The sequence below is a fragment of the Phoenix dactylifera genome, chromosome 12, assembly GCF_051530095.1.
Source record: "Phoenix dactylifera cultivar Ajwa chromosome 12, Ajwa_hap1_PhDact_Kaust_v1.1, whole genome shotgun sequence".
NCBI lineage: Eukaryota > Viridiplantae > Streptophyta > Magnoliopsida > Arecales > Arecaceae > Phoenix > Phoenix dactylifera.
In genome coordinates this window covers 5,586,742-5,602,146 of record NC_143201.1, presented here as the reverse complement: position 1 = coordinate 5,602,146, position 15,405 = coordinate 5,586,742, and the positions used below count along the sequence as shown (strand labels likewise).

The 15,405-nt window shown below is 41.6% G+C and overlaps 1 non-coding gene across 1 annotated transcript; it reads left to right on the top strand.

Moving 5' to 3' along the window:
* Window positions 1–12,993: 12,993 nt before the first annotated feature.
* On the top strand, window positions 12,994–13,299 carry LOC148700365 (signal recognition particle RNA). The gene has a single exon (XR_015972494.2).
* The last annotated feature ends 2,106 nt before the right edge of the window (window positions 13,300–15,405 follow it).

Sequence of the window (15,405 nt, the reverse complement as noted above, 5' to 3'; positions counted from 1 at the left end):
ATTTTTGGAGTCGGCTCATCCACTGAAGTCCGTGGATCCAAATTTGAATTTTGTCCACTCGAGTCGACTCGACTGTCCTGGGAGTCGACTCGAATCTCAGAGCCCGAACTCTCGATTCTCTGTCGTTTGGCTCATCCAGTCTTGGAGTCGACTCGAACCTCCTTGGAGTCGACTCGGCTCTCAGTTTCCGAAAGTTGGTCTTCTGCCTTTTGACGTGTAGCTTGTCTTGGAGTCGACTCGAGCTGTCTGTGAGTCGACTCGAATCTCAGAGGCAGTAACATGGTCTTCTGTCTGTTGATGGTCACTCAGTCTCGGAGTCGACTCGTGTACTGCGGGAGTCGACTCGAATCTCAGAGTCCGAAAATCGTTCTCTGACTTTTCTGCCTGTGACTGCTTGGAGTCGACTCTTACTTCCCTGGAGTCGACTCGGTGAACATTGGAGTCGACTCGCGCACTTCAGGAGTCGACTCGTTGACAGGTTCTGAGATGAAGCTTTCTGTTCTTCTTTCTGTTCTCAGTCGGAGTCGACTCGTACTAATCTGGAGTCGACTCGAGCTCGTGCCAGTGAACTTGATACGCTTGGAGTCGACTCGTGATACTCGGGAGTCGACTCGAGTCTCAGACATTGGTTCATGCAGACTTCTTAACTTATCCAAAGTACTATGAACCAAGTCTAGAAACACTTGGACAGGATTTTCACTGAAACACTCAATTGAATTCATTAGTAATCACAAGATATACTCAATTGCTTTGAGCTCATCAAAATCAAATGGGGTTTTAATCAATCACTCCACACTTCCGGGGGTTACGCCAGGCTCCGGGATCCCGCCTCGGGGGTGGGGGTCGAAAGTAGTCCCGACCCTCGATCTCCATGAGGATCTCGGTCTGGGGAGCGGTGAGGGGAGTGTAATTTTCGTACCTCCCGTTGGGTGTGCGGGGCCGTTGTGGCGGCCTAGGGCGAGAAGGGGACCTTTGCCGAGGCGGTCCTTGCAGCCGGGGCAGGTGCCTCAGACGAGGCGGGTTCTCGGCTCGGCGCGGGGACGGGCTTCCGGGGCGGCCTCAGTCCTCGCGACGCCTTTTCTACTTCTTAGAGGTCTGCTCGGCCCCGCTCCGCCTGGAAGCCACCGCTTCTTCGGCCTTTGCGTACTTGCGCGCCCGAACCAACATCTCTGTGAGGTCAGCGGGGAAGTTCTTCTCGATGGAGAAGAGGAATCTATAAGACCGGGCCCCCGTCTTCAGTGCTGACATGGCGATTGACTGGTCAAGCTCCCGGACTTCCCATGTTGCAGCAGTGAAACGGTCCAGGTACTCCCTGAGAGACTCTCCCTCCTTTTGTTTTATGTCGAGGAGGGAGTCAGAGGTCCGCCGCTGAGGTCGGCTGGCAGCAAAAGTGCTGGCGAACTGCCTGCCGAGCTGTTCGAAGGAGGAAACGGTGCTAGGCTTTAGCCCAGTAAACCAGAGCCGGGCTGCTCCTCGAAGTGTCGCTGGAAAGGCCTTACAAAGTAGAGCCTCCGAGGCTCCTTGCAAGGCCATTAAGGCCCGGTAGCTTTCCAGATGGTCGAGGGGGTCGGTCCTGCCGTTGTAGGGCTCCACCTGAGGCATCTTGAACCTTGGCGGGACCGGCTCTTCTTCAATTTGCTGGGAGAAGGGGGACCTCGTGGTGAACTCGAAGTCACCATCGCGTCCTGTCTTCCTGCCACGGAGCGCCTCAATCTGACACTTCAGGTTCTCGACTTTCTTGTCGAGCTCATCACTCGGAGGGACCGCCGCAGCGGTTCGCCCCGGCGCCAGTTGCCCTGGGACTGTCTCGGCTTCTGACGGTTGCGGCCAGTCTCCAAGACCCCTCACCGGGTGTTCCCCCCAGGGGGAGGCCGGAACACGGTGATCTTGGCCTGGAAGGGGCGGTCCACTCACAGGGGGCGCCGGTTGAACTGGGGCCGGAGGGAGTGGTGTCGTCGGGACGCCCCTAGGTTGCAGGCCTTGGATAGCGGCAGCCAAGGCCTGAACCTGCTGCACCAGGGCGTCAAACTGCTCCGGCCGAACTTGGAGAGTCGAATCGGCCGGAGGTGGCGAGTTTCGGACGGAATGTTCGGGGCTAGGTGGTGGACGTCGGGAGGCATTGGAAGCTCCCTTGCTTCTCAGCTTCATGGTCGCGACTTGGGCCCTTCCTCTTGAAGGGTTTTAGCATGTTATAATGCGCAGCGGAAGTTAGGAATTTTAAAAATTTCTTGATAAAGTTCCTTAACATAAAACCCTTATAAGCCAAGATCACCTTAATGGAAGCAATCAAATAATATAATATAAATGCAGAAATAGAAGAATACCTCTAACGCTAATCCAATATGCAGAATTTCTACTAGGTGCCCAAGTGTTCACCCTCCAACGTTGATCCACACGAAAACTTGATTTAAGTTTTAAGCTCCAAAGACTTTGATCCTTAATGCAGAATTCTTAAAGAACTCTAATGGCTTGCTTTCCTTTCTTTCTATTTTTCTTTAATCTTCTAAAATCACTTCTAATCCTTTTGTCCTAAAGAAGACCACTTTGTCTTGGCTTAGGACACACTAGAAGCAATGCTAGAAAGAAAGAAACTAATGTAAGAAAGAAAGAAGAGAGGAGTGGGGTGGAGTTGGAATGATGAAACCCATGGAGTGCTAGCCTATTTATAATAGGTGTAGGGATGCATCTCCAAGGGATGCATCCCATCCACACATCCTTTCATGAAAGGACATCATCTAAGGGCCATATCAAATAAGAGGAGGTGCAGATCAAGTGAAGAGGTGTATCAAATGATATGTCCTTTCATGTGGTGCCATATTTTGACCAAGTCAACATCACATGCTAATCACATGTCCATCACGCCTCACCTCTTGATCTTTCATGATGATGATCCAAGGGCTCCAATGCAAGGCGCCATTTACTTGACCCATTATGTTTTCATCCAATGGTGGGATTAAGATCCAATGGTCAATTATGATAGCCATCCTCTAACCCAATCCAATTGGGTTAAACCAACTCTCCATTATGTCTTCATCCAACGGTAGATCAAGATCTAACGGTCTAGATTGAATGATTTATTAAATCTAATCCAATTAGACTCAAACCAAGCCAATTAGGTGCCAACTCTTGGCTAACCCATATTAGAAGATGATCTAATCAAATTAGATCAATTAAGAATCAGATTCGAATCCAATTCGAATCAAGAGCTAAGGGTTTGCAACACCTGCTAGGATGTCTATCTTGCAAACATGATCTAATCCAATTAGACCCTTAATAAGTTTTCTTGTGTGTGACCCATTGGGTTCCATACTTAGCCAGCAATAGGTGTGAGTGCAAGTTGACCCAACTTGATTAGAACTCTTCTAATCGATTTAAGTCCAAACTGCGCGAACCCAAACTTAACAATTAGAATCCTTTTTAATTGGTGATCGAATTAAACTCTTTAATTCGATCAAACCTATAAGACAAGATTGACGTCTAGCAACGTGTCATGTCTATCCGGAAAATATGGAATTTGGTGGAAATACCAAAAATACCCTTCAGTGGCAAGTTACCGTGCAATTCAATCCTTTAATCAAACTGCATCCCGAATATGTATATGAGTATGAATATATGTCAAACTCAATTTTATATTCATATATTTCTCAATCTTCTAATGATAATTCGAATAATGAAATATTAGAAACTCTTTCTAATTTTCATTGTGCTTTGATCAAAGACTTTCTGAATTATCATATGATTAGAATAAATAGGATGCGATCTTCTCTTACTAGAAGTGATTAATTCCTTGTTGACCTACTCATAACCTTCGTACACATTCCACCATATCCAGAAGACCTCGTACATAACTTATTGTCATGAATGAGTGGAAACCAAAATATGGATTTATGTGCACAAGATACTATGGTGATCTCAGGTCAAAGGATCAGTTGCACAACTCCCACTAAGAGAATCATCTTTTGACATGTAAGTAAGACTTCATAAGATTTCTCTTTGTAGATCAATTCAGTGAACTCATTTCTCTAATGAGCACCCACATCTTTGTATTAGTGTCTCCACACAAGTGATTGTGAGATCAATCACCCTCTGCATCGAGCATACATAAGATGTGCCAGTCTTTCCGGTAAACATTGATCCTCGACTCAATGTACCAATGACTGGAAATATTTAAGATTAAGATTTTAAGATTTTAGGTCTCACTAGTATGATCTCATCATAGCCTCAAAATCATTGTCTTAATCTAAGAGGTTCATCACAAATATAATCAACAGCATATGATGAAACACAATGCCTTTATTTATATTAAATGTCATGTACATGATTTGGAAAATCAAAAGAAAATCCTTCACAATACATATTGCGATTGGCTTGTAGGGCATCTACTCTTTCAATCTCCCACTTGCACTAAAGCCAATCGCCCTTATATTTCATCCCCATACAATCGAGGTGGCGATCGAACTGCTGTTGTGGTAGAGCTTTAGTGAACGGGTCTGCTAAGTTGTTCTTTGTGTCTACTCGTTCAATGACTATGTCTTGTCTCTCGACGATCTCTCGAACGAGGTGGAAGCGTCTTAGAATGTGCTTGGATTTGTGATGAGATCTTGGTTCCTTTGCTTGAGCAACCGCTCCAGTGTTGTCACAATAAACTGGAACTGGTCCAGCAATCTCAGGAACTACTCCCAACTCAGTGATGAACTTCTTCATCCAGACAGCTTCCTTAGCGGCTTCACTTACAGCGATGTATTCTGCCTCAGTAGTTGAGTCAGCTACAGTTTGCTGCTTGGAACTCTTCCAGCTCACTGCACCACCATTTAGGGTAAAGACATACCCTGAAGTGGACTTGCTATCATCTGGGTCTGATTGAAAACTAGAATCAGAAAATCCTTCTAGTTTCAACTCAGATCCTCCATAAACTAGAAAAATATCTTTAGTCCTTCTTAAGTACTTAAGAATATTTTTCACAGCTATCCAATGATTTTCTCCTGGATCAGCCTGGAATCTGCTTGTTATGCCTAAGGCATAAGCAACATCAGGCCTAGTACATAGCATAGCATACATAATTGATCCTACTGCCGAAGCATAGGGAATAGAATTCATTCTATTCCTCTCTTCAGATGTCTTAGGAGACATCTTCTTAGAGAGACGTATGCCATGACTCATAGGTAAGTAACCTCTTTTACTTCCTTCCATGCTGAATCTTTTCAGCACACGATCTATGTACTTAGATTGGGACAAGCCTAGCATCCTTTTAGATCTATCCCTATAGATCTTTATACCAAGTATATAGGATGCTTCTCCCAAGTCTTTCATGGAAAAGCTTTTTGATAGCCAAGTCTTGACCGATTGTAACATTGGAATATCATTTCCAATGATTAGTATGTCATCTACATACAATATTAAGAAGACATCTGCCAAATTTCATAATCATAGTATGCAGCTATTGCAAGCAAAATCCGAATAGATTTAAGCATGGCAACTGGTGAAAAAGTTTCATCATAGTCAATTCTTTGCTTTTGCCTGAAACCTTTTGCCACCAATCTAGCCTTGTAGGTTTCTACTTGGCCATCTGCTCCAATCTTCTTCTTATAGACCCATTTGCAACCTATAGGATTTACACCTTCTGGTGCATCAACCAAAGTCCATACTTGGTTGGTATACATAGAGTCTATTTCGGATTTCATAGCTTCTAACCATTTGTTAGAGTCATTACTCATGATAGCTTCCGAATAGGTCAGAGGATCATCATTTTCGACGATGTGGGCTTCATCATTCTCAATGACAAACCCATATCTCTTAGGTGCATTTCGCACTCTATCTGACCTTTGGAGAGGAGATGTGTGTTGTGGTTGTACTTCATCAATGGGTACATCTGGTTGAAGAATTTCTTGTGTTTCTATTTGTAGGTCTTGAACTTCATTAAGTTCAATTCTTCTTTCACTGCCCTTTTCTAAGATAAACTCTTTTTCTAAGAAAGTGGCATGCCTACTAACAAATACCTTTTGTTCAGTAGGGTGATAGAAGAGATATCCAATACTTTCTTTGGAATAACCTATAAATGTACATTTATCTGATCTAGCACTTAGCTTATGTCCAAAATTTTTTTTGACATATGCTTGGCAGCCCCATATTTTAAAATATTTAAGATTGGGCTTTCTACCTCTCCATATCTCATATGGAGTACTAGATACAGATTTTGAAGGTATCCTGTTTAGCACATATGTAGCAGTTTCTAAGGCATAACCCCAGAAGGAAATAGGAAGATCTGTAAAGCACATCATGGACCTTACCATATCTAATAGAGTACGATTCCTCCGTTCAGCTACACCATTTAGTTGTGGCGTATACGGAGGTGTCCATTCAGAGAGAATGCTCTTTTCTTTAAGATGATTTAAAAATTCACTAGAAAGGTATTCACCTCCTCGATCAGATCGAAGGATTTTAATACACTTTCCGGTTTGTTTTTCAACCATACTTTGATACTCTTTAAACTTATCAAAGGCTTCGTATTTATGTTTCATAAGATACACAAATCCGAACCTTGATAAATCATCAGGGAATGTGATGAAGTAAGAGTATCCACCTCTAGCTGGAGTTGTCATAGGACCACATACATCTGTATGTATAAGTCCTAATAACTCACTTGCCCTTTCTCCATGTCCAGTGAATGGAGACTTGGTCATTTTTCCCATAAGACAAGATTCACAAGTTCCTAATGATTCATAATCATAAAGATCAAAGAACTCTTCTTTGTATAACTTGTTGATTCTTGATTCACTTATGTGACCAAGTCGGCAATGCCAAAGGAGGGTATTATTCACTTTCTCTCTCTTTCTTTTATTGCTTTTATTAATATGAAAGACATTGTCATTAAGTAATAAAACTAGAAGACCATTTTCCATAATGCCATTGCAAAAATGCTTATTAGAAAAATAAATAGAGCAACCATTGCCCTTTCCATTAATTTCAAAACCTTTCTTTAACAACAAAGGAATGGAAATTACATTTCTAATAATTTTGGGCATATAATAACAATCTTCTAATTGTAGGAGCTTTCCCGAAGGCAATTCCAAGTTGTAGGTTCCAACAACTTCAGCCTGGATGGACTCTCCTCCAGCGCCATGCAGCTCGAAGTCACCTTTCTTCAAAATTTTAATTTTCTGTAGTCCATGCAAAGATTTGCAAATGTGAAAACCACAGCCGGTATCCAATACCCATGAATTTGAATTTGAAGAACTTAATGACAAGTTGGCATGTAACATAAACATACCTTTTGATGCAACTCTTGCATCGGTCTTCATACTTGCAAGAAAACTCTTGCAATTCCTTTTCCAGTGGCCAGCTTTGCCGCAATGAAAACAGGTACTTGATCCGGAGTTTTTCTTTCCTTTTTTCTTTTTGATGCTACTCTTGGGGTTCAATCGTTTCTTAGAACCCTTATTTCCCGATTTCCTCATAGAGGTGCTATTTATAAGAAGGAGTGGACCTTTATCCTTCTTAATATGCCCTTCAGCTGTTTTGAGCATATTTAACAGCTCAGGCAGGGAGGTGTTCAGCTTGTTCATGTGAAAGTTTACAACAAACTGAGAGAATGAATCAGGCAGTGATTGCAGGATCAAATCCTGACTGAGCTCACTATCCATAGCAAAACCTAATTGACTTAATCTGGTGATCAAGTCTATAACCATAAGAACATGGTTTTGCACTGGAGTTCCTTCATTCATTCTAGCACGGAACAACTGCTTAGATATCTCATACCTAGCAGTCCTGCTTTGTTCTCCATACAACTCTTTTAAATTGAGAAGTATGGATTGAGTATCCATGCCTTCATGTTGCCTCTGTAATTCATTGTTCATAGAGGCAAGTATGATACATTTGACAGTCACACTATCATTTTTCCACATCTTATGTGTGGCAACCTCCTCTTCTGTAGCATCATCCCCTAGATCTCCAAGATCAGGGGTTTCAATTATATAGAAAATTTTCTCCTGAGTGAGTACTATCTTTAAATTCCTCAACCAGTCCACATAGTTTGGTCCGGTCAACTTGTTGGCATCTAAGATGTCTCTTAGTGAAAGTGAAGAAGCCATTTAATAATTCTACATATGCAAGAACAAAACTAATATAAGCAGACCAATCATGATGACATGTTTGCAACTAGATAAGGACTTTAATCTAATTTGTCTCCTACTATTTTTATCGAATATCATAGCCCTCTCATATGATAAACGTAAAAATATAATTTTTCTTAGTAGGGTTGAGATCCTAATTCATCATAAAAAGCCTTGTGTTTACACAACAAACTCTTATGAGTTCAAAGGTAGGAAACTCTTTCCAATTGCATCTCATGCAATTCTCAACTTTATCTTGTCCTCTTAAAATACTTATTGCCTTGTGTTAGCACAACAAACAATAATATTTTAGTTAAGTCAAACCCTTCATTTCCATATAGTCATATTCGAATAATATTGCCCTTGTGGTTGCACAACAAGGCAATATATATTAAAATATGCCATAAGCATCTTAATGCACCAAGACAGTATAACATCAGTCCCCATTGCAAGTCTTGTGTTAGCACAACAAACTAGCATGGATCTTGACATAATAATATCGAGGCATGAAGGAAGGCTATCAATAGTGTTATATCAATATTAAGCTTATCCATAATAGGCAATCAAACAATTAGCCAGGTAAGCAGGTGGGAGGCTCCCCTTACTCAGAGAGTAAGGTCCTAATTAAGTAACCACCTTTAGTGCTTTCCTTAGACACCAATTAGATTAATTGTTCTAGAATGGGTTAGCTCAAAGTTTTTCAACACTATGACTTAATATAATTTTTATTGAGGGCTTACTAGTCTCTAGCACATTCTTTAATTGTAACATACATTTAACATGTCTAAAATAAACTATTATGCATCATGGCTATCTCATAGCATATATAAATCATAAGCAATTAATTAACATGCTTCAACATATTTTCATATGAAAAATTTCATATCATGATATTTTATTACATAACATATCATATATTATCATACATTTCAGCATTTCTCTAAGCATATGACATTACTATCTCATAGTAAATTAATAATCATACATCATACATAATTATTTGATTGAACCAATTAAGGATGGCTCTGATACCACTGAAGGGTTTTAGCATGTTATAATGCGCAGCGGAAGTTAGGAATTTTAAAAATTTCTTGATAAAGTTCCTTAACATAAAACCCTTATAAGCCAAGATCACCTTAATGGAAGCAATCAAATAATATAATATAAATGCAGAAATAGAAGAATACCTCTAACGCTAATCCAATATGCAGAATTTCCACTAGGTGCCCAAGTGTTCACCCTCCAACGTTGATCCACACGAAAACTTGATTTAAGTCTTAAGCTCCAAAGACTTTGATCCTTAATGCAGAATTCTTAAAGAACTCTAATGGCTTGCTTTCCTTTCTTTCTATTTTTCTTTAACCTTCTAAAATCACTTCTAATCCTTTTGTCCTAAAGAAGACCACCTTGTCTTGGCTTAGGACACACTAGAAGCAATACTAGAAAGAAAGAAACTAATGTAAGAAAGAAAGAAGAGAAGAGTGGGATGGAGTTGGAATGATGAAACCCATGGAGTGCTAGCCTATTTATAATAGGTGTAGGGATGCATCTCCAAGGGATGCATCCCATCCACACATCCTTTCATGAAAGGACATCATCTAAGGGCCATATCAAATAAGAGAAGGTGCAGATCAAGTGAAGAGGTGTATCAAATGATATGTCCTTTCATGTGGTGCCATATTTTGACCAAGTCAACATCACATGCTAATCACATGTCCATCACGCCTCACCTCTTGATCTTTCATGATGATGATCCAAGGGCTCCAATGCAAGGCGCCATTTACTTGACCCATTATGTCTTCATCCAATGGTGGGATTAAGATCCAATGGTCAATTATGATAGCCATCCTCTAACCTAATCCAATTGGGTTAAACCAACTCTCCATTATGTCTTCATCCAACGGTAGATCAAGATCTAACGGTCTAGATTGAATGATTTATTAAATCTAATCCAATTAGACTCAAACCAAGCCAATTAGGTGCCAACTCTTGGCTAACCCATATTAGAAGATGATCTAATCAAATTAGATCAATTAAGAATCAGATTCGAATCCAATTCGAATCAAGAGCTAAGGGTTTGCAACACCTGCTAGGATGTCTATCTTGCAAACATGATCTAATCCAATTAGACCCTTAATAAGTTTTCTTGTGTGTGACCCATTGGGTTCCATACTTAGCCAGCAATAGGTGTGAGTGCAAGTTGACCCAACTTGATTAGAACTCTTCTAATCGATTTAAGTCCAAACTGCGCGAACCCAAACTTAACAATTAGAATCCTTTCTAATTGGTGATCGAATTAAACTCTTTAATTCGATCAAACCTATAAGACAAGATTGACGTCTAGCAACGTGTCATGTCTATCCGGAAAATATGGAATTTGGTGGAAATACCAAAAATACCCTTCAGTGGCAAATTACCATGCAATTCAATCCTTTAATCAAACTGCATCCCGAATATGTATATGAGTATGAATATATGTCAAACTCAATTTTATATTCATATATTTCTCAATCTTCTAATGATAATTCGAATAATGAAATATTAGAAACTCTTTCTAATTTTCATTGTGCTTTGATCAAAGACTTTCTGAATTATCATATGATTAGAATAAATAGGATGCGATCTTCTCTTACTAGAAGTGATTAATTCTTTGTTGACCTACTCATAACCTTCGTACACATTCCACCATATCCAGAAAACCTCGTACATAACTTATTGTCATGAATGAGTGGAAACCAAAATATGGATTTATGTGCACAAGATACTATGGTGATCTCAGGTCAAAGGATCAGTTGCACAACTCCCACTAAGAGAATCATCTTTTGACATGTAAGTAAGACTTCATAAGATTTCTCTTTGTAGGTCAATTCAGTGAACTCATTTCTCTAATGAGCACCCACATCTTTGTATTAGTGTCTCCACACAAGTGATTGTGAGATCAATCACCCTCTGCATCGAGCATACATAAGATGTGCCAGTCTTTTCGGTAAACATTGATCCTCGACTCAATGTACCAATGACTGGGAATATTTAAGATTAAGATTTTAAGATTTTAGGTCTCACTAGTATGATCTCATCATAGCCTCAAAATCATTGTCTTAATCTAAGAGGTTCATCACAAATATAATCAACAGCATATGATGAAACACAATGCCTTTATTTATATTAAATGTCATGTACATGATTTGGAAAATCAAAAGAAAATCCTTCACAATACATATTGCGATTGGCTTGTAGGGCATCTACTCTTTCACCTCTAGCGCCAACTGTTGCTGGAAATTGGACCCGGGGGCGACCATCGGCCGGAAGGGGGAGGCTCCGCTGTCTGGGTGGCGGGCGGCAGCACGTCGGCGGGCAGCGTCCTCCTGGAGTCCTGCAGGAAGCCGGTGGCCGGGCTGTCCGGCGCCGGCCCTCCGATGCTTAAGTCAGCGGGGAATAGATATGAGGAAGATGGAGACAGCCAAGAAGAGAGTGCTCAGAGAGTGAGCCAGCCGGAATCCCCTTTTGAGTGGGGGAATTTCTCCTTTTATAGGGAGGCCGGATTACCTGTGACGTGACAGAACAAGTTGTCTGTCGTACGATTGGTCATTAATGTCCGATTATGTAAGTCAATGTTATCACTGCAGGAGATTAGGCCGAAGCCCAAGTTGTCGCAGGGTCGCCATCATCTGCAGGCATGCGGATTCGCCGTAGGACTCGATGTCCGTGGGCAACGGGAGCCATACGCTTTAATTGTTGAGTAAGCGGAGGGCCTGCGGAGGCCATACGCTTTAATTGTTGAGTGAACCGGAGGGCCTGCAGAGGCCATGCATATTAATTGTGACTAGAGAACGTAATCTTTTGACCGTGCCGCGGTAAGGCGTGGTTCCAGCGTGCAACTCAGGCGTCCTCGAACCAGTCAGACTACGGGCCAAGTTGGTCGACCCCGCTCGGAGGGGGTCTGCTCGGTCGACCCCGCTCGGAGGGGGTCTGCTCGGCGAAGCGCGGCGATATTTTTCCCCCTAACAGATCCTAGTCAAAAGTTCTCATATAGGATTGCCAGGTGGCATGTCAACTCTTATTCTGGTCCCTGCCAAACACGGTTAAATTTAATCGCCTCGATTTTTGTTGAATCATCTATACTTTAATTTGAGCATGATATGATGAATTTTATTTTGATCGAATCGACCAGGATGTCGGGCACTCTCGCTTAATCACCTTATAAGGGCGCATGCAGACTGTACTGCAACCTTTCTTTTTGCAACAGGGTCATTCTGATTAGCTCCCTCGCTACCCTCTCGCCCAGCCTCCTCAGATGGTGCTGTTCTTCTATGTGAATGCTTGCCGTACCAATCCTCGAATGTCGGTATCTTCTTCAGATACTCCTTACGGGTCTCGTCCCATTTCTCTTTCTGCTTCAACTCCTGTTGAAGTGTCACTTGTGTGCTAATGACTGCTGAAAAGCTAAGAATAGCACTCTTGGCCGGCTCATCTGAAGTCTCTCGAGATGGTCATGCCATGCATGCAGGAAGGCCTGAATATATAGGGGGTTGACGTGGCCTTGGTGGAGATGACACTCTCTCCTTCAAGCTGCTTTCAATGGGGATAATGTTCAATTTCAGCCAACTACTAAGAGCTTGGATGCAGTCTCTCTGATGGCTCACAAGTTTATCAAACTGTAAATGCCGCTGTTAATTCACAATGTCCAACGGCTGAATCGTGCCTATATCATGATGTTCGCTTGTTTCCTTTGGAGCGTTTGAGATGTCATCATGCCATGTATGTCCACCATGACAATCTTGAGTTACCGTTTCCGGGTCCCCAGTGCCATTTCGGTTTAGTCCCACATCGGATAACATCGGAAGATCTACCTAATTTATTAAAAGCCTACATGGTTACCTCGATCGCCGAGCTAAGTCGCGCTGGCTTGTAACCCGTGCGGGGGCATGTGGATGGGGGAATGGTGGGTTCTGTTTGATGGGCTGGGTATGGGTTGCGCTAATACTGGCCTGTCCGTTCCAGGTTTGGTGGTGAGTTATGTGGCTTGGGCGAAAGCCCGAGTCAAATGGCTTCTTAAAGTGGAGGGCACCGCGTTAGGCTGGTTTCACAGAGCAGCGACCACCTCTCGCCCTGAACGGTGGAAGGATAGCAGGCTGATGCGCGCCATACCCTCCGCGCCCATCTGGCAAACCACGACCGAACCACCATCTTTTTTTAATTCATAGAAAGTTTATTATTACCATAGAAAGTTTTTGTCTCGATATATTCTACTCAATTACTCAATGTGCGTCCAGATATTGGACATCGTAAGAAATTTTGAACTGCATGGGATCTCCTTTAACTCTTTTCCCTCCCTCGTTTGTTTTCTCGGCCAGGAACCAGATCGCACATCCATATCCATTTCTTTCCGATTTTGTCATTAAAATAACATAAGCTGGCGGACTCTCGCAGCAAGGAGTATGAGGTCTGTTGGCCAACGAAAAATATGATTTTATTTAATCCAAGGACGGCATAATTAAAACATATTGTGTAGGTTGAATAATCTAGAATTGCGGGGTCTGCGAACAACTTTCTGAATCGAACGGACAGTCCTTACTCCTTGACATGCGGCGGATGGCAGGGGAGTGTGGCTCTGAATGGGTCTCCGGATGACTTTCCGAATCGAATGGGCAATCCTTGCTCTTTGTCATATGGCGGATGGTAGGAGAGTGTGGCTCCTTCAAAGATACTCATGTTTATCGGGAGACTAACACAATTGCTGACTGGGTGGCCAGGAACCAGATCGCACATCCATATCCATTTCTTTCCGATTTTGTCATTAAAATAACATAAGCTGGCGGACTCTCGCAGCAAGGAGTATGAGGTCTGTTGGCCAACGAAAAATATGATTTTATTTAATCCAAGGACGGCATAATTAAAACATATTGTGTAGGTTGAATAATCTAGAATTGCGGGGTCTGCGAACAACTTTCTGAATCGAACGGACAGTCCTTACTCCTTGACATGCGGCGGATGGCAGGGGAGTGTGGCTCTGAATGGGTCTCCGGATGACTTTCCGAATCGAATGGGCAATCCTTGCTCTTTGTCATATGGCGGATGGTAGGAGAGTGTGGCTCCTTCAAAGATACTCATGTTTATCGGGAGACTAACACAATTGCTGACTGGGTGGCCTCCTATACACATAAAGGGTTTTTTTTGGGTGAACCAGATGGATATTCCCTACTTCTTGTCTTTGATTTGAATCGTTGTACTTATATACGTATGGTGTGAAAGCATTATTGATTCAATTAAACATGAAAAATAAATCAAATTCTAAAATCCAATGCAAAAAATAAGTTCCATGTTGGAAGGAAAGAAGACTTGGGTTGTCTTAGAATTTAGATATTTATTTTAATGTTTAAACTAGAAAATTTTCATTTTTCATCCTTGATCTTTTGGTGAGATTTAGCTTTTCTTTATGCCCATATGCCACCATGAATTCATCCTTGCTCTCATACCACATGTAAATTAAAATTACAATGCCAAGATCAATCATGATAATGCACAGACCAATAGTATAGGAAATAAAGGTATATCTGCTAATCGCTAGATAATTTTGTTCGTGCTGAATTTTTCTAATAGCAACGGCCATAACCTCTTCTTCTGTCCAATCATAAACTTGTTGGAGAATATTTTTTGGATTTTGTAGGTGTAAGAAAAAGGGGTCTAAATAAGTGCGTGCGCGCTCTCTCTCTCGTTCTTTCTTACGAATCCCATCCATCATAGGATTCAAATTGTATTTATATTTGCATGCTACATCCTGGTATAATTAGTTATACTTTGCAACCGGACCTATATAATCCAGGTTTTATAGAATATGAGCTTTTGCTGGACCATATAAAGCTAATGTTGCTCAGTGGTCTTTAAGGGCTACATTACTTTTTGCGCCTTCTAAGGTGATCCACTTTATTGGAGAGTTTTCCATCATATTTCAGCTAAATAATTTTTAATTTTGTAGATCAGGATCCTCTCACTATCATCTCGAAAGCTTGATCTCATGCCAATGAATTCATCCAAACTAATGCTGGTCAGTGATCTTTAATGGCTAGAGAAAACTAGGCCTCTTCTACAATACTTGTTGCACCTTCTAAGGTGATCCATTTTATCTGAGAGTTTTCCACCATATTTCAACTAAATAATATTTAAATCTGTAGATCAGGATCCTCTCACCATCATCGTGAAAGCTCGATCTCATGCCAATGAATTCATCCAAACTAATGTTGCTCGGTGGTCTTTAATGGCTAGAGAAAATTAGACCTCCTCTACAGCACTTGTTGCG